Here is a 20,967-nt window from a genome sequence, read left to right as displayed (position 1 = left end):
CCCTCTCTTCCAAAATTTTTAATTGCAAATCCAAACTGTGGACTTCTGCTGAGGTAACATTTCTAAAAAACTTGTGAGGAGCATGCATTTTACATATTAAAAATAAATTTTTAGATCATTTTTGCAAACTTAACAATTCTTTATTGTTCACCCAAGAGTTGAACGTATCAGGATATCCTAACCATTTGACTAAGGATTTAACATTATCATCATTTGAATTATTTTACTAATCACACTAAAAAAACTAACGGCATTATAACAGCATTTATGTACGCAGATTCTATAATGCCGTTATTAATGCTGTTATATTCACGGATCCAAAGATATAATTGGAGACCAAACAATTTTGGCGTTATAATGGTGTTATATTTGCTGTTATATTATGCTGTTATGTTATGGTGTTATATTTAAAGATTTTTGCTGTTATTTTTACTGATAGTTTTGCATTTATACTTGCTGTTATATTTAATGTCACACACGTGACAGCAAATATATCAGCAAAATATCACTGCAATGCTGCCACATTTTGGCATATTTAAATAAGATGTTTTGAAACTGCCAAATTAGTTTCTAAAGCGTTAGCACGAGCTGATAAAAGTAAAAAGTAAATAAAAATGAAAGCAATTAAAGTTAATTTTAAAGAAAATGCTGAAATAGTTATTGCCAGTAATTTTTTAGAATTTTGTGCATCTGGTAGGTATATTTTATTTTATTTAGACTAAAAATTTTATCATTTTAATTCACCGTATCATTAACGATTTTTAATTTAAATTGAAAATTATCATTAGAAAATGCTCATGCATCTTAATATAACTAAATAACATGCTAATTTTATATTATATGTTATGTTAAATTTTGATTCGAAATAATTTTATAGTAGCACTAGGAAACTTTACTTGCTTTTATAATAACATGTTAACATGTTATTATAAAGTCAAATGTCCTAATCGTAGTATCATCTCAAATCAAAATCTAAAAATACTTTGTTACTTTTTTCAAACTGTTAAAATAAAATTATAGCACCAAAAAATTTGTCACTCCTTTTTTAGTATGATAATTTGAATTAGTAGATATCTAAAAGACAGTTTTCAATAATATCAAGTTATATTTACACTATTTTATGTTTTAGCTTGTGAAACCTTTAATTTGCCCATGATTGAAGAAATCAAGTGGAACGGTTGTAAAGTAACTGCTAGTAGTTTTGCTGCTCTTCTCAATGAACAAAATTTAGAGCTTACGATTCAAGCTCCACAACTTGTTGATATTTCCAACACTCAACAAGTTGGTCTTTTATCTAATTTAAAAAAAACTGACACAGCTCAATCATCACCATTATGCCAATTTTCATCCATTTTAAATGATTATGTAGATTTTGTGGTACCATCAAAGAATATAAATCTGATTTCTGAAAAACAATATATGGCTGAAGAATGTAGTGTAAATGTTGTTCAGCCTCCAGTGAGACAACTATCTTCATCAGATCTGAAAACACCCCCGACACCACGAAAGGTAATAAACTATAACTGTTCTGTTTGTTATTGTAAAACTACAACTTATAGTTTTATGCTTCATCACTTAAAACTGCATGGCAACCAAGCAGCCGTTTTTTGTGAAATTTGTTTGTCAAATTTTAAAAGTCTTTCAGGATTCCTGAAACATTCCAAAAAATGTTCCATTAACCAGGTCAATACCTGTACTACTGAAAATGAAGTAGAAAACGAGTTTGTGGTTGAAATTGGTACTACAAAAATTAACGAAGATTATTTAGGAGCTTTGGCATTACATTTACAAGGAAAGCACAGATGTGCTCAAAATGTTTTAAACATAATTTTCAGTAATTTAAAGGAAATGCTTTCTGTATTGAATGTTGACATAGAGGCTTTAAAAGCAACTTGTGATAAACTATCAACACAATATTTACGGGAAAAGTATTACAAGAATTATTTACAGATTCCAACCGCAAAAGTGATTGCTCTGAATAACCAAGGTTGTTTTATTCCTTTCATTGAAATATTGTCTTTCCTATTACAATCTCAAGAAATTAGTAACTTTACAGCAGTGAATGGGGACACAAACCACATGAAAATGGGAATATATTGTGATGACCTTGGAATAACAAATCCTTTAGGAAAGGCGCGTAAAAAGCAAAAAATGTTTGTATTTTACTTTCAAATTTTAAATATCCCTTCATTGTATCGCGGTAGAATGTCTACTATCTTTCCGTTAATTTTTACTTTAACTAAATGGGTAAAAGATAAAAATTTTTACAGTAATCTTTTCAGTGATTTTATTTCTTCGATAAGCCAGCTGAAAAATGGAATGGTAATTAAAGTTAAGGGTGTTCCCAAAAAAATTACAGTTGAAGTAGTATACTTCTCAGGAGACTCTCTTTCTGCAAATGCAATTGGAGGTTTTAAAGAAGGTTTTAGTGAAAAGACATTGCGTTGTTGCAGAAGTTGTAACTCAACCAGACAACAAATGAAAGATTTTTCTAACCATGAAGAATGCAGTATTCGCAATGCTCCTGAACATATGATACGTTTAAATGAACTAAACTCTGGTTTAAGCAAAGCTGATAAGTTAAAATGGTCCAAATACTACGGCGTTGTTTCAAAAAGTATACTGTCAAACATTCCAGGATTTGATGTGACAAAACAGCTTTTATTTGATCCTATGCATGATTTGTTAGAAGGTCTCATTCCACTTCAGTTAGAGTTATTTTTGTTGTACGCCATTCAGAACAATTTTTTTACTTTGCAAGAAATAAATGATTGGCTGCAGCGGTTTAGCTATGGTAATGGTATTGAAAAGCCTAATATGATTCATTCCTCAATAAAGATTCATGGTAGTTTTGGCAGTGGCCAAACATTGACCCTTTCTCGTGTGATATCATTTTTTGTCTTAGAACGCATGGGTCAAACAGATGTTCATTTCATTTGTTTGTCAAAAATTATTCAGGTGCTTCAGCTGTGCTTGTCTCCTGTTGTTACCCCCCTTTTTTTATCTGATTTAAAAGCGTTAATTCAAGATCATCATTGCTTATTTTTGTATTTGTATCCTGATAAATTCATTCCGAAGTTACACTTTCTTATTCACTACCCTGCTCAAGCTGAACGGTTTGGGGCTCTACGGGAACATATGTGTATGGCTTATGAAAGAAAACATCAGGTTGTGAAGAATTTTCGACACTTTAATTTCAAGAACATTCCCTTTTCAGCATGTAAAATGATGGTTGTTAATACCACAAGCAATTTTTTTAATGCAGCTGGAGAAAGACGTGGTGATGTATATGGACAAGTGGACGAGTTGAAGTTCAAAAAAGGCTCTATTATTTCTGCTAAAGTAAATGGCATAATTTACAAGATTAATGATATCATTTCATGCCTACATGAAGAAAAGTTGATATTCTACAAAATCCTTTCAATATCATCAGAAAATGACAAGCGTGCTTTTAAATGCTCTAAACTTATAGTACAAGCGCACTCAGCATATTTGATATGTTGTGAATCTTCTGGACAAGTTCTTATTTATCCAGATACTTTGATATTTCCTTGGTGCGTCATACAATATTCTAATTCTTCAAGTTCTGTGAATGGCAGAATCAGTATTTTTCCTTTAGCAGTGCCAAATCTAAGTTTTTTTAATATATGTTTATAAGTTTATATTTTAAAGTACATAATAAAAATTTGTTAATTTTATTATATTTTTTATTTTTACAGCAGAAACACATTTAAAATGTGAAAATATTGTTTGAATAAAGATTCAAAGGAAATTCAGATTTTAACATATATTATATCCTTTTTTGTATGTTCAGAAAATTTGGTTTGAAATACTGAAATCTATTGTATAACTCTTGCATTTTATTTTATTTTTTGGCTATTAAACTTTCATAAATGTTGGCATTTTGACATGACACAACAACACAATAAATATGTTGCAATAAAAATCACAAATAATGTTCTTAAAAAGATATGAACATTTTCTAACATGATTCTTTTATACACAATATAAATAGTTGTGACATTTAATTACAAATTATATAAAATTTATATTAAAAAATTTATCTAAACCTTATTGTAAACAATGTAATATTATTTAATGTATGTTGCTTATAATAAGCTCTGATTTTTAATATGCCACCATGAAACACCCTAAATTCTAAGTCTCAAAAACCATTTAAACAATCGCCCCACTATGATTTAGCTAATATATCACACACTTTGCTGTAATATTTATTATGTCAAACATTTTATTGTGTTAATGTTTTTTCAGATTTCAACAGTTCCTTTTGATTCAGATGAAGTTGCTCACCTGAGGACTTTTTTTAGTACATCATCTTTGAACTTCTTAAACAATGTCTCAACAAATGATATTTTGAAAAAGGAGTTAAAAAGTAGCATTCTTCAGTATTGTCATGTTGCCCTTCCTTCAGACAATGATGTATGGGTTCGGAGAGAGTTTTTTTCTAAACTTAAGTCAACACTTCGTTTTAATTTTCCAAACTGCTTGGAACACTGGGTAAGAATTGTTTTAAAAATTATTTACAATCTCATGGCACTGCTATATTTTTTTAGGTGTGTTTATGACACATACATGTTTTGTTGCTGTTGTATGAAATAAGTATTTGTTTATGTACCCTTAAATGATATAGTTTTGAAAAATAAATTCTCCTATCAAACATAATTAGGCAACAACGTTGGTCTAAAAGTCATCCAAATGGAAAAGCAATTAGACAATTTCAACAGGTTTCAAAACCTAAAAAGTCTCCATATATTATGGATTCAATATCCACAGCTGAACCAGTACTTTCAGAAGATCAGCTTCTTCTTGAAGTTGAGGTTATATTTTTAATTTATTTATTATGCTAACTTAATTGGAACAGCAATATGATAATCAATACTTGAAATATTTTACTGAATTAGTAAATATTATATAATTAGTAACTATTATATAGTTTTTTTTACTAATTAATACTTTTTCACAATCAAAAATACTTTAAAAAATTGTTTAATGTATAATATATCAAGTAATTTTATAACATGTGTTATACCCACCTTAGCACCATGCGCCATATCATGTTATTTTAAACGATTTTATGATAAACAATTTTTGGTTGGTTAATTGATTATGTGCACCATTGCTTATTTTTGAATTTACAATATTTTTATTTTTATATTTTTTAGAATGAAATAACAAAAACAAAACCATCTATCAATGTTCTTGCAATTTTGAATAGAAATCTTTTTAAACCAAAAATATATGAAAAACTCCCGCTTCGATTGTCACTGGCTCCATGTTTAATAATTGCTGAGTTTAAGCGCCTTTACCCACAGTATAGTTTTATTGAAGAAGCATGTACAATTTTTGTTAATAAAGCATTTGCAGGATCTTCGAATCACCTTGAAAGTTTGCTTGATTTACAATGTAAAATAGGTTCAAAAAAAGCAAAGGATGTCTTGTTTAAGAAATCTGAAGTAAGTAAAATGAAATATTTTATGAATTCTGTTTAATGATTTCAAATAATGAATTTATGAAAATGTCTACATTATTTTTGTGTTAAATAATCTACTTAATGTAGAATTTATTTGTTTATTACAAATATTTATTTGGGAATAATATTTGCATAAATATTTATTTCATTTCAGTATAAACTTATTATAAAAGAAATTAAAATAATTATACAATACCTTAATTAAAATGCAAAAATAGATTAAAAGCTGAAAGAATAAAATTCATGAAATAGTAGCTGAAAAAATTAAAATGAAATCTGGTGTTATAAGAAAAGATTTTATAAATTTTAATCTGTTACAACGAAATCTTTTAAACTATTTGGAAAATACCTATTAAATTATATTTGTAGAAATTTTTATAATTAAAGTTTGAATATATTTCATTAAGTCTGACGATCTGCTCGATGAGTTGAAGATACCTGCAAAGTATGGTCCGCAAGTGCTTTATAACGCAACACAATATGGCGTTCGTAGTAGATCAGGATGCGAAATGATCAACACAGATATACGGACGATTAAAGAAGTTTTATGCGTTATTGTTTGCATTTACTACTTGTTAGACCTCTCTTATCCGTCTTCTTTTTCACAACTAATGGGCCTTTTCCAAGAAATGTTACTAAATGAATGTTTCGAAAAAAAATCAAAGAAGACTTACTCTTATATTACATGTATAAACAGTTAACTTTTTTTAATTAAGTAATTCTTTAAATTTTTTATAAAATATTTCATTTTATATTTAACTTTTTTATGCCTAACGATTAAGGGATATAAAGCTTTTTTTTGAAATTACAAAAATAATAAACTGATTTTATAAATTTTTGATAATTGACACGTCATTAAAAATATGACACCTAATCCTTGGTTTAAGCGGTTACTTAAAATAAACAGATTTATTAGAAGTTCATTGATCTAAAATTATTTTTACAAGGAATATTTATGGTGTCTTTTTTACAATTATATCAAAATGTCATTGGATATATTAAAAATATTTTATAAGATATATATTATGCCTTACTAGTAATAATTGCATTGAAAGAACTCATATTGTTTAATAGATCAAATAACTGCTATTAATTATATTATATATAGATAATGTATTAATGATTAGTTTTTTATCTTACTTGCAAGTAATTTTTTTACACGCTTTGTTTTTATCCATGGATAAAGACAAAACGTGTAAAAAAATATATAACGGCATATTATGCCGTTAGCTTGGTTTTTGAATATAACACCAAATATAACGCCATTGGATAACGATATAACAGCATTTTGCTGTTATTTATATTTAAATAACAGCATTTTACTGTTATTTTTGCTGTTATTTATAAAAATATAACAACATAAGTGAAAAAAAAAACAGCATAATAACACCATAACAATACAAGATAACGCCATTAATGCTGTTATATCGTGTCCCAATGCTGTTATATTTTTGTTAAATATAACAGCATAATTTTTTAGTGTGATTATACCACAGTGTCTATGCAAGTTATTCATGTATGTTTCCAATTTCATATTTCTACTATCCCATCGAAATTTCTGTTCCACTTCTAAAAAATCATCAACCAATTCACTTTCAAAATAAGACATCTTTTCAAGGATATCATTCATATTATCTAAATTCACTGCTTCATGAATACTACAACGCAATTCATTCAACATCAATTGGTACTTAGACATGAACCTATTCAAGTCAATATGTTTCATGCTTTCATACATATCAGCTTCAAGCACATTTATTTTTATAATCATCTTATTCATTATCGCATTCATTTCTTTTCTATATGCAAGATTTTATTTAACTCAAAATCAAAAAATTTTTTTCTTGCCATACAAAACGACGCGTCTATTTTTGCAAACTTAACAATTCATTATTATCTACCCATGAGTTGAACGAGTCTGGATATCCCAACCATTTGACTAACGACTTGCTCTTGGTTTTGCGAATGATTTTTTCAATTCTGAATATGTCTTGATGTGTCTTTTGCATCTCCTGCTCGTAAAAGGTGCCTTGAATTTCTTCACCGTTAGCGTCAGAGATTTTATACGTGGGCGGATTCGTATACTGAACTTTTGACACTGTAAAAACCTCCTCAGTCCATCTCGGCGTATACCCCTTTTCAAAATGAGACTTCTTTTTTACGATTCGCACTTGATCGCCCATGGAAAATTTCGGTTTTGCTGGTAATGTTTGATCCTTTCCATACAGACTCCACCAGACCTTATATTTATTCTTTTCATCGCTAGCTTCCATTGGTGTCATTTTGATGGAAGAATGCTTTGTGTTGTTGTAATTTTTCACCATCTCATCCAATACGTCAATGTATTTATTGGTATTGTTGGCTGAAAAATATTTAAACATTCTCTCTTTCATTGTTCTATTCCATCGCTCGACAACAGAACTTTTTTCCTCGTTTTCAGTGGAATACAGTTGCACACCCAACGCTCTCACGTGCTTGTTGTAAAACTCTTTTCCTTTGTCTACCCACAATTTAATGCATTTTCTTTCTGTGAAAATCTTTTTTAACGCTTCAGCTACTTCAAGACCTGTTTTGCTTTTTAACGGAACAATCCATCCATACTTTGAAAACACATCAATAACCATGAGCAAATATTTTACGCCCTTGTTGAATTTTGAAAACGATTGCATGTCCACCAAATCAGCAGCCCATATTTCATCAATGTCGTTCACAATCACTTTTCTTTTTTTAAAATGATGAATCACCGGTTTATGAAGCTCCTCTGCAAGTTGATCCGTCCATTTCAAATCACTCACACCCAATCCAAATTTAGCTTTGGCTTTGATGATGGGTTCGATGATTTTTCGCTCGCTTATTTCTTTTTGAGTTTGTATAGAATCCATTTCTTCAAGCATCATTCGATCTGCTAAATTTCTGTTTTGCTTGTCGTTAAAATACTTGTAAGCTAAATCGTGATGATATGCTGCATTGTCCACTCTATCCACCGGTTTGCTCCACTCTTGATACATGTCTGTGGAAGTGAGTCTTTTATCTAAATTGGTACCAGGTCCTGCAAAGTTCATCCCTGGAACGTGCATTTCTCCTGGAAACTTTGCCCATGGAAGCTTTATTTTTTTTGAAAAATTGTTGATCGATTCCACCAAGTCTCCTCCTTTTGCAGCCGAAACAAACTTGCATTTTGTTATCCTACAAGAGTTGCAAGTCCCTTTCAACATAGTTCTGTTGTTTTTTGTGATCTCGTTTTTCAAGTGAATGGTTTCAGTCTCTCTTTTGCATTTAACGCAGTACATTTTAACATATATAAAAACTTTTTTAATATAAAAAATATGGAAGTGATGAAATTGTCGTGTAAAATTGGGAAAACCAAAAGAAACAACAGCAAGCTTTTACCGAGAAGCATTCGAGGAATCATCGTTGGAAAGTCTGGATACGGAAAAACAACGTTGCTGCTCAATTTACTGCTCAGACCTGGATGGCTAGATTACAACCGATTGCAAGTGTTTGGAAAATCCCTTTTCCAACCCGAATACAAAATACTCAAAAGATCATTCGAAAATAAACTTCCTAAAAAGGATATTGTTGATTTGTTAACGGATGATGTACAAGACGAAATGGAAAAATTGAATTTAATCCATGAAGATGTTATTAACGATCTTTCAAAAAAATATTCTGACAATTATGATATGGAATGTCAATTTTTCGAAACAGCAGACGATGTGCCAGAACCAGAAGATCTTGATTCATCTAAAAACAATTTAATGATCTTTGATGATTTGCAATTGACCAATCAAAACAAGTGTGAAAAATATTATATCCGAGGAAGACATTCTAACGTTGACTGCTTTTATCTCGCTCAAAACTATTTCGAGATTCCAAGACATACCATCAGAGAAAATGCTAACTTTATTTGTCTCTTTAAACAAGACCAAAAAAGCGTTAATCACATTTATCAAGATCACGTTTCCTGTGATATGAAAATAGAAGAATTTAAAAAGTTTTGCAATCATTGCTGGAATGAACCTCACGGATTTGCCGTCATTGATTTATCCTCGAAAAAGGATTGCGGAAAATATCGAAGCGGGTTTGATGATTTTTTATTTTTCTAAAACAATTTAAAAAATAATTATTATTTAAAAAATGACAGGTATAATCATCGATGTAGATGGAAAATCAAGTGTTATCACCACTGAATTTTTAGATAAAATCGTTTTTGACGAAGGAAAAAGTTATGAAATGGCTTTTCTCGGTCTTGAAACTTACAACAGCATTCCAAATGTAAACAGTAAAAACAATTCTTTCAAATACAGCATGAACAATGGAGCTCATTGGGAGAACATTATCATTCCATCAGGAAGCTATGACATTAAAGACATCAATGAATATTTGCAAAAGTCTATTTTAAACACAATAAAAACAGCTCAACGTGGAAGTTATATTATTGCAAATAAAATTAATTACTCTCCAAACAACCTTCAAATTGGAATCAATCTTAATACTTTAAAATCAACCATTAAACTTGGTTTGAATTATTTGATTGACTTTAACGTGGAGAACAGCATCTCTTCAGTTTTAGGGTTTACTAAAAGAAAATTAAATTCCAATTCCGAATACGAGTCGGATAATATCGTTAGAATTTCAAGCATTAACACCATCAGAATCGTTAACAACGTTATCGGATCATCCTATATTAATGGAACCCAACTCAATTGCATTTACTCCTTTTATCCAAATGTTAGTCCTGGCTATAAAATCATCGAGAGACCAATGCATTTGATTTATCTTCCTGTTAAACTGTTTGAAATTTCAACAATGGTTACTCGCATCATTGATCAGAATGGAGATTTGGTTGATTTTCGTGGAGAGGATATTACAATACGATATCATATTCGAGAAGTGAAATAAATAATTTTTAATACATAAAAAAATGAGCAATTATCAAAATATCAAAATTAATATCTCGCAGAGCCAATCTGATAAAATTAAAAAAGCTATGCATGATAAAACCGATACTAGCATTAAGCTTTCTCATCAAGACTTGAACGGTAAACATGTTCTCGCTATCACTAATGCGCAATTGAACAAAATTAGAAAAGCGTATGAAGCTGGTAAAGGAGTCACTCTTAAATTGAGCAAAAGGCAATTATCATACAACTCAACCATTGAAGGAGGATTCATCGGAGCTCTATTACCGTTATTAGGTATGTTAGGCAGCACTCTTGCCACAAGAGTAGTTCCTGCTCTCGCCACCGGATTGTTAGCAGGTGTAGGTTCTTCTGCTGGCTCTGCTATGGTTGATAAAATTGCTGGGCGAGGTCTTTTTTACATGAGCAAAAATGGAAATGGAATGAAGATAAAAACTTTAGGTGGAGAAGGATTGTTTATTACCCCATGGACTAAAAATGTTCACGGTGATGGACTCTTTGTTAAAAATGGAAAAGGCTATCAATCTATTGGATCCGGATTATTGCTCGGACCTAACTCACCCTTTAATAGTATACCCTTTTTAGGCGCTATTCTATGAAAAATCGCTTGTTAAAAAAATTCGGATAAACTTTTTAAGAAATTAAAAAAAATGATCAACTTTCAATGGATTGACGTAGAAGGAATTGTTTTACCCAATGAGGCTTTAACTAACTTTCAATTGATAAAGGCTACTAAACAGTTAAAATTGAAAAACTTTAGAGGTGTTTTTGTGAGGGATGATTTACCAAAAAAGACAATGAAAAAAGAATGTGGAATTGTCAACACAGGAGATTCTAGTACAGATGGATTTCATTGGGTGTGCTGGTATAAAGACGCTGACAAAAAATACAGCTTTGACTCTTATGCTCAGCCTCCTCTTGTTGAATTGACTAAATACTTGAAAAGCCCGGTTTATTATAACAGTGAAAGAGTGCAATTTGGTAACACGTCTTATTGTGGTCACTTGTGTCTTTACGTCTTAAAAAAATTGGATGAAGGTCTTGACTTTCAAGAAGTTATCAATACCTTGTGGTGAAATTTTTAAAGAATAAATTTTTTTTAAAAATAACAAACCATGGAGAATATTCAAAAAACACATCACTCATCAAGATTATAAAGACTGCTTAATGAATAAGATGGAAAAGCTTGCAACCATGAACGTCTTCCGATCACATGAACATAACATTTACACCGAAGAAATCAACAAAGTCGCTCTCAGCGCTAACGACGACAAAAGACACATCTTACAAGACGGAATTCATACCCTAGCCATTGGACACTACAAACTAAAACCGTGCTTTACATTTATGGATTATGATAAACTCTTTGGTCTAGAATAAATTACGAAAAAGATACAGTTTTATACTTCTTTGCAGGTTCCGGCATGATATTAACAATGAGATGGAAATCTAATAACATTTTTACATTTTAAAAACACAACACCATCTTGAATTCCTTAAGTATGGAAAAGTATCAATGAGCCAGAATCCGCATATTGTAGTAGTAATACCTTACTCAATTATGCTTAATCTTTGTAAATTGACCTTATTATGATAAAATTTTTCAGGATACATACACATTTGTAACGCCCAAATATTTTTAATATCAAGATTATTTATGAAATTGTAAAAACTCAAATCTTCACTAAATTTTCGCCAGACCGTATTTCATATCAAATGAAAATTGATTACTGTAAGCGAAAGAAAAATAAAAGGAAACTAGATAATATTTTCCTTATAATTTGTATAATTTTAAAACTCCATTTTCATTCATTTAAAGCAGCAGAAAATTTGCAAAAAGTTCATTAAAAACTCATGAATACTTGTTATTACAGGTACCCCAGACCATGAAAATGGGTTTTATTACAGGTACCCCAGACCATGAAAATGGGTTTTATTACAGGTACCCCAGACTATGAAAATGGCCGGCTTTTACTTTTAAACAACTGAAAATGTATTATATTATGACATTTTCGTAAAATTAGGTTGGACACAGCTGGATATCATTAGATAAGTTGCTACAAACGACCTATTTCATGTGCCTATTTGAAGTAATTTTTTTGTCAGTTACATAAATTTGGTTACCAAAAACTCAAAAACTGTTATATAATGCAATCATTTTCCAACTATACTAAGCAAATTTTTTTTTATCAATACATCATGCATATTGTTAAGAAAATAGACGAAAATTTAGTGAAGTTTGAGTTTTTACAATTTCATAAATAATCTTGGTATTAAAAATATTTGGGCGTTGCAAATGTGTATGTATCCTGAAAAATTTTATCATAATAAGGTCAATTTACAAAGATTAAGCATAGTTGAGTAAGGTATTAAAAAAATTTATCTTTTATCAGATTGGCTGTATTTTTGTAAAAATTCGTTTATTTTTTGCTATTCTGACGTGCGTGAGGCTGAGATGATGAATATCTTTGCATTAGTGCAAAACGTAACACTTTTGAAGATTATGGAAGACAACCTTTTGATTTGAAAAAGATTATTTTTGATTAACTAAATAAATAGGAATTCCCTTCAACAAGGTTGTGCATGTAAGACATTGAATTATTTAAAAAGAGATAAACTTGTGAGTTTACAATTGTTAAGAGTTCCAATCAACCAATCAGGAAGTGAAAGTGGACAACTTTGATTGTTTAGTTTTACATGCAAATTGATATCAATTCCTATTATTAAGATAAAAGGAGCACATAGTGGTCCATTTTTGTCTAAAACGTGATCAAAAGCCAATAATTAACTTTTGGCAAAAATGGTATTTTGACGGGTTTTTTTTTATCTTTCGGATATTCTAAAGTATTTAGATACAAAATATTGTGACCATTCTTACTGTTTTTCATAAGTTAATAACTTGTATTAAGGTCTGAAGGTTATTTTGAAATTTTAAGAGTTTATTTTGTTTATTTTCTCATTATTATAAAAGGCGGCATATCTCAAAAAAGAATCTATTGTATTTGATCATATTTTCACTGAAGCTTTTCTAGGGTAAGTTTTCTTATTTTACCAAGTTTAGGCTTACAATATTTACAACTCACCTTTTTAAGAATATTTAAAATTGTATAATCTAAAACCACTTGTATTTATTATGAATCTTCACATTTTGCTTGATTATATTTGCTTGATTACTTTCCTAGTATTTCCCACAATCAATCTTTTTATACTGTAAAATATGATCAAAAAATAACAACAAAATGAGATACAATTTAGCTGCTCCTACTTGCTCCTTCTTTGCCAATAATTGATTAAACGCGAATTTAGAATTAAATGAATTTCCCTGTTGCCGTGAATTGAATAAAAAATGTCCCCAAAATTTTCGGTAGGCCAAAAAAGAAATTTGAGCGATCAACTGCGAGTTAAAAAAAAAAAGTAGAAAAAAACATTTCATTTAAGAGTAGCAACATCTGCTTCTTTCGCAGCTGAAATGAAACTAAGAGAAGTGAGTCAAAAAAGATTCATAATTTATGATGAAGCAGGCAACTGAAACAATACCAACTAGATCCAGGACCGTCCGGCAAGCATTTCATTTATCCCAAATGGATGTTATGAAACCAAACACTATGACTAAAATAGAGGCTTTATCATTGTATTTAGATAATGATTTATTAAAGTCATCATATCGACTTATAAGAAGAAATGCAAGAGAGCACAATGCAAAAAATCTATTCATTTTATAGGAAGAAATTTTCCTCCTGGAAGCAAAGAGAGAATCCCATTCTGAGAACATCACCTTTTCAAACAATGGTGCTAAAATTGCTCCGCAAGATCTATTGAATCACACATTTGCTCTTTGATTTCCATTAGGATCCATATTGTTAACAATATCTGCAATATAATTTGACAAAATAAAATAAAGCAGGATCATCGAAACAAGGATCATCGAAATCCCCGAAGAGATCACCCTAGAAAACTTTGTCGGACATTAACAAACGAGGACTTGATCCTTGATCCTTGATCCTTGATCCTTTTAGTGACTTCTGACCCTATGATACCCTCTACACGCATTATTTCAAGGAAGCCAAAGAACTCTACACTCACATCTGACGCAATCTCTCTATTAGAGGAAGCAACTGATTTCTCTGATCCACTCTCTTCAGATGAAGAATGAAGTTCAGTTTAATTTCCTTCAGAAAACTGTTCGATATTTAACAGTTCGGTATGAAAGTGATTTTCTCGTTTACTGTTTAGAATTCTATGATTACTTTTTTTTTAAATTTTATGGGATGAGAAAATGATTTCTTTTCAATAAAAGAATTTAAATAATTTTTAGATAAATTTATTTTTTCTATAATGGCCGGCCTATAACAACATTTTGTTAATTTTTTAGCAAAACCTCAGTTTTTTTAAGATAGTAATACTTATTTTATATGAGAATTTTTTTGGACAGTTCGAGAAATGTTGGAGTTTTTTTTTTTTAAAGAATTTTCTAGGTAAAATAAATTAGTAAAAATTGCTATTTTTAATTTATGATCACTTTTTAGGCCAAAACGGACCACAGTGGAGCTGAGTCTACAAAAAACAAACGATAATATAAAACAAAAGTTTCATATCTTTGAAAACTAAATCCATTTGGAGAATTACATTCATGAAGGATATCAATGTTTTTTACTTCATTTCTAAAAATGAATGAGTCTCATCTGGGATGGTAGAATCTCGCTCAACTGGTGGTTTACAAAAGCTAGAAATTTAAGGCGTTATAGAAGATGGAATGCAAATTTCTTCAGAATAAGTGGATGAGGTTTTAACTTATGTTTTAGGAAAACTAATTTTCCATATTTTAAATAATTTGCTTCAAAATGATCAACTGTTTGCTTGATCCATGCACATAACAGACTGTTTGCTTGGTTTCCAATCTTTTCTGTTTTAATCCTTTAATCCATTTTTCATCTAAATGAGTAACTTTGGGAAAACTGAAAACAGCTTTACTTGCAAAAAGAAAACTTGATTCACTGTTTTTAAATTTATCAATTCTCACAACTAATTTGGTAACTTCATGAACACGACGTTCCTGGCAAATTATTAAAACACCTAATACTGGCCTTCAAATTTTCGGCCTATTTATGCAACATATCCAGCCACGAATAAAGTAGGCCATGGTTAAGGTGGTAGAGTTAGAGGGTTCAGTGGAAGAAAGACGGAGGCTAAGGTTGAGGTTGAGGGTCTTAGGACTATTTGGTTAATTAAAGGTAACGGTTAGTTGTTAAAGGGTTGTGCTGTTCGTCCTTAGTAAATTCTTACTCCATTAATTCTCAATTTAATGTTCTATTAATTTGTAAATAAAACTCCAAATGAAATTTTCTTACTCTTTTTGCAGTATCTAACACTTTATATATGCAATTTTTTTTTTATTAATGATGGCAGAGTTTTGGTTTAAAAAGTATCTGATCTTCAATTCTCTTAGATGTGCGCTCAGCTCAATTCTCTTGGATGTGCGCTCAGTTCAATTCTCTCGGATTTGCGCTCAGTTCAATTCTCTCGGATTTGTGCTAAGCTCAATTCTCTTGGATGTACGCTCAGCTCAATTCTCTTGGAAGCGCGCTACAAAAAGAATAGAAAATTTCTTTAGATTTCCCTGAGATGCTTAGAGGGATTTTAGTAGCTTGTGAATCAGCAAATAATATCCCAGCAGCTGCCCAAAAGTTTCCGTAAATATTGAAATGTAAATAATGGAGGATATTGCAGTCATCGACGAGCATCGAATCTCAGAGTGAAAACCATCTTGAATGAAGCAGTTTAAATGAAACTATGTATTATGAAACTAAGTATTAACAAAAAGTTAGACTTTAAAAAAGAAACGTCTGTTTTAAAAACTTCTTGTTCAAGTTAGACTTTAAAAAAGAAACTTCTGTTTTAGAAACTTCTTGTTCAAGTGTGTTGATTACCTTTATATCTATTTTAAACTCTGGGATTAAAGTTATATTAAAAATGTCAAAAAACTATTCTTGGTAATGCACCCATGTAGAAATGGCAGCAATTTTAGTTGTTCAGGTCGTGCAGTTTCTTAGAAGTAATTATGAATTAGTAGAAAGTTTTAGGACTTGGCCTACTAAAACTTTTGTCATTTCTACATGGGAGCACGAACCGGAAAGGTTTTTCGACGGCATGTAGGGGACACTTAGGGTCTTCCGATGCAATTTTTACCGACCAAATCTTTCCAATAAGGGGTCGATCGTCAAAACCGGTCAAGCCGTTCTCGAGTTATCAATTCTTATATCGGTTTTTATGGGACAATTTCTAAGCAATTTTATAGTTCGGTACTAAATTTCTGAGGAACTAAAGTAGTTAAAAGAGTTTCTATTTTTGCTGAGAAAATGTCAACATACATGCTTTTAAAAAATATCAAAAATTCGCTGATTTAACAAACTTTTGATTTTTGTCCGAAAAAGTTGAATAAAACTTTCCCACGGTGTTCTGTCTCCTCTTTCCATCAAAAAACTTTATTTCTTTATCTCTATTTTGAGCTTTTTATAGTTTTTTATTTTTGCTTGTTTATTGTTCCTGTGACTACTAATCCCTACTAATCTCTACTAATTATTCATTTACATGACCAGATAAATAATTTTCCATGTGTACGTCTTTTCTAATTGCTAATTTTAGTTCTTCTGACATATATACCTTTATTTATCATCATTGCTTGCTATAATAATTAAACAGCTTTTATTTATTTATGAAGTTTTAGAGTTTTAAAATAGAATGAGATTGGTGATCCTTCATAAAGATTTAGCGACCTTTGCGACTCGTAATTTGAAAATCGGTCTTACAGGTTTTTTAATAAATAAGAATGGTTTTATTTTGCAAATATGTCTGTATATACTAAAGTTGTATAACTCGATAAGCTGCAGTAAAGAATACCGAGGTTTATTCGCTAGGGAGGGCAAGAAATTACGTTTTAGAATAAAAAAAACTTAAATTTACATAAATAATATGTAATTTTAATTGATAAATAAATACTAGTTTAACTTGAATTTAATTAAAGTTAAAATAAATTTTCATAAATAAATCTATTTAATATTTTGTGTTAAATAAATATTATCTTACCAAATTAGGTCTCTTTGCTTACTTAGACAAATGCCGGTAAATAATATAAAGTGCAATCGTTGTGAATGATAAGAAAATAATATCTACTACACTTCTAGGTATGGCAATTTGTAATAGGCTTCTTGTCTTCCTAAAATCAAACTTTGGGTTTCAGAGCTTGTACCCCACTCGTCTCCTGCAACCAGTGCTCTACCAACCTGCCATTTAAGCGCTGTCAACCTGCCAACCACTCGACAATAGCTCACCAACCATGAATCACCAATGCACTACCTGTTCTTAATATCAGCGCTACTGTAAGTACTCAAATCCTTCGTTTAAGTTCAGCAATCCCTGTTAGCCGCTCCTGGTTGCCTATTCAATATCAGGGACCTCGGAGCAACTGCATTGCACCATCGTTCCACGCTCAATATCAGCCTGCTGCGCAGTAAATAGCTTGCCAAAACAAAGGTTTTTTTTTACAAACTTACCATGTTTTGTGCATTCATATATCTTATCTGCTTATAATCTGTATTAAGAAATATAGATAAACAGCCTAAAGAATTTATTGATGATCGTACTTGATGTAAGTTTCATCGGCTTCAATGATACAGAACATTATGGAAATTTTTAGAAATAAAACTGTCGCACAACTTTCTTCAGCGGGTTCTTTTTTCTAGAGTTTCAGGAAGGTTGGCATCTTCAAGAATGAAAGCCATATTTATTTCGAACTTTTGCAACAAACCTATGAGAGAATCTAGATCTTTTTGCGTGTTCACTAAATGAGAGGTCTGGGTTCGTGAAACCTTTAACAAGGTCTCGAACCAGTTTTTATATTATCTTAAACTAAAACATAATTTTGAAATAGCAACATGTTGAAGCAAAACACAAATTAAAAATGAGAGGTCTGGGTTCGTGAAACCTTTAACAAGGTTTCGAACCAGTTTTTGTATTATCTTAAACTAAAACATAATTTTGAAATAGCAACATGTTGAAGCAAAACACAAATTAAAAATGAGAGGTCTGGGTTCGTGAAACCTTTAACAAGGTTTCGAACCAGTTTTTATATATCTTAAACTAAAACATAATTTTGAAATAGCAACATAATGAAGCAAAACACAAATTAAAAATTCACTAATACAACCAATTAAAAAAAAAACCTTATTTCAAATTTTTATCGTTTACGCAGGAACATCCTGATTTTTAAAACACCTTCTTTATGTTTTGTAATAAAAACATTTTTATATGTATTTGTTCATATATTCAGCTCTGTATACATACAATAGACACACAGTAAACATACAAAGCTCCCATTAAATCTCACTAAATTGTTCTAACTTTATCTATTTAAGTAGAAATTTTTTCGTAGCATCGGTTATTTTTCTACTATATGATAAGAAAGTTTTCAATTTCCAGTTGCCTTTTATTAATTGATATTCAATGTGATAAATATGTTAATATTTTATTTTGTATCTTCTTAGATTTGTTCCACTTTTTTCTACAGTCAATCAATAAAAAGTAATGTTCATTTTTAACGGATGTTCTGTTGCTCAAGCAAAAGTTTGTAATAATGAACAAAAGATGGAAACATGCTGATGAATCACAAGAAATATCACGAGTTCGTCTTTATTTTTATCCATCTAGTGAATCATACAGTAAACTCAAAACTTTTAATTAGAAAACATCAGTTTTCATATATTTCTTTAGTTTCATATATTTCATCATTAGTTTTCATACATTTCATCTGTATTCATATATTATATTTCATATATATATATATATCTATATATATTATTTCATATATGTTATTTCTTATGCATTTGTTTTGAAAAATAAAAAATATTATAAGAGCATTACAAAAATTTTGATAAGAAAATAGGAAGAATCTTCTTCCTGAGACAATGAACATTTTTTTGATCATTGATTTTTGATCATTGATTTGATCAAAGTTTATGGACTTTTTCATGGCGACACCTTTACAATATGAATTTCAAAATATTGAAAAGTTGCTTTGCCTAGAATAGCAACAAGTCAAGTTTTTTTCTTACTTTCCTTCGACAGAAAGTGTGCTTAGACTTTCTGTGATTAAATAATAAAATAATTTGAAACGCATATAACCCTCATTAAAAATGCTTCATGTAATACTTGTAAATTCTTGTGTGGGTGCTTGGTTTAGTCAATAATTTTGACTATTGAGATGAGGAAATAAGAGGTTCAGGAAACGTAAAAAAAAGGATTTTAAGAAGTTTCTTTAAATATTTATATGAAAATCTTCTTGGTCAAAAATTAACGAAGATCACTTGGGGAATCTTGAGTGCTCTTCTGATACCATGATTAGTGCTTTTGATTATTTTAGTTGACATAAACCCCAGGAGTTTGGGAGCAACAGGCAATGAAAACTTAGTTTATACATAAAAAAAATATTTTAATTAAATTTAAAAAAATTTTCCCACTTAAAGATCTCTTTGTCAAGGACTCGACCCTTGTAATTTTATTTGTTTCGACGGCCCCCTTTCTTATGGCATAAGTCCTCTTTCGTTACCAACTAAGTAAAAAATTTGCGGGTTTCTACGCGGAAATACTTAACACAGCTTAATAATTTGTAGAATATTCGTTAAATATTTATAGGAATTCTGTTAGTGTAGAGAGGTATTATTATACAGGGGTTATTTTCACATTAATTTTCCTCGAAAGATTTTCTTAATTAGTACAAACCAAAAGACTCTTTTTTTAAATTTTTATTTATTCAAAATTCATCATTATAATTTAGCTTACATGTATTTGAATAACCCTTATTTAAATTTTTCAAACATTGAATTCATCCTTTCAGATGATTCATATTTGTTACATAGCATATTAGGTTAATTCATAGTTATACAACATTTTCTTCCGACCATTTTATCATTTGGAATTTACGTTGGGTCAAAATCTGTAATTAAAGCTGATGGCATCTTCCTGACTAATTATTGTAACTTGTTTTGAGTGTATTTTTGTATCTTCAAATAACGAGACAAATAATTACGATTTATCGTTGCATATCTTTCCTTGACTCGCTCTACCGCTTCTTGTTCTCAGTATCTCAATATATCCAATCCCGTATCTGTATATTAAAATGGGAGATGGCTAAACCAAAAAATATTAGAAATAAAATGCTTTATGTTTTCATAAAATATTTCTACGTATGTATGTATGTATGTATGTATGTATGTATGTATGTATGTATGTATGTATGTATGTATGTATGTATGTATGTATGTATGTATGTATGTATGTATGTATGTATGTATGTATGTATGTATGTATGTATGTATGTATGTATGTATGTATGTATGTATGTATGTATGTATGTATGTATGTATGTATGTATGTATGTATGTATGTATGTATGTATGTATGTATGTATGTATGTATGTATGTATGTATGTATGTATGTATGTATGTATGAATGTATGTATGTGTGTATGTATGTATGTATGTATGTATGTATGTATGTAT

General features: G+C 30.1%; 1 pseudogene across 1 annotated transcript; it reads left to right on the top strand.

Moving 5' to 3' along the window:
* Positions 1 to 243: 243 nt before the first annotated feature.
* Positions 244 to 6,744, top strand: LOC149889431 (uncharacterized; annotated as a pseudogene). The gene is made up of 5 exons (XR_016451916.1): positions 244 to 693; positions 1,130 to 1,509; positions 4,273 to 4,537; positions 4,672 to 4,838; positions 5,899 to 6,744. The product of XR_016451916.1 is annotated as an uncharacterized LOC149889431 (transcript).
* The last annotated feature ends 14,223 nt before the right edge of the window (positions 6,745 to 20,967 follow it).

This window comes from Hydra viridissima, unplaced genomic scaffold (assembly GCF_058129835.1).
Source record: "Hydra viridissima isolate aposymbiotic clone 2 unplaced genomic scaffold, HvirCarnegie_v1 scaffold_4, whole genome shotgun sequence".
Lineage (NCBI taxonomy): Eukaryota > Metazoa > Cnidaria > Hydrozoa > Anthoathecata > Hydridae > Hydra > Hydra viridissima.
Note: the sequence above shows the minus strand (reverse complement) of the source record. Positions and strands in the feature narration are given on the sequence as shown.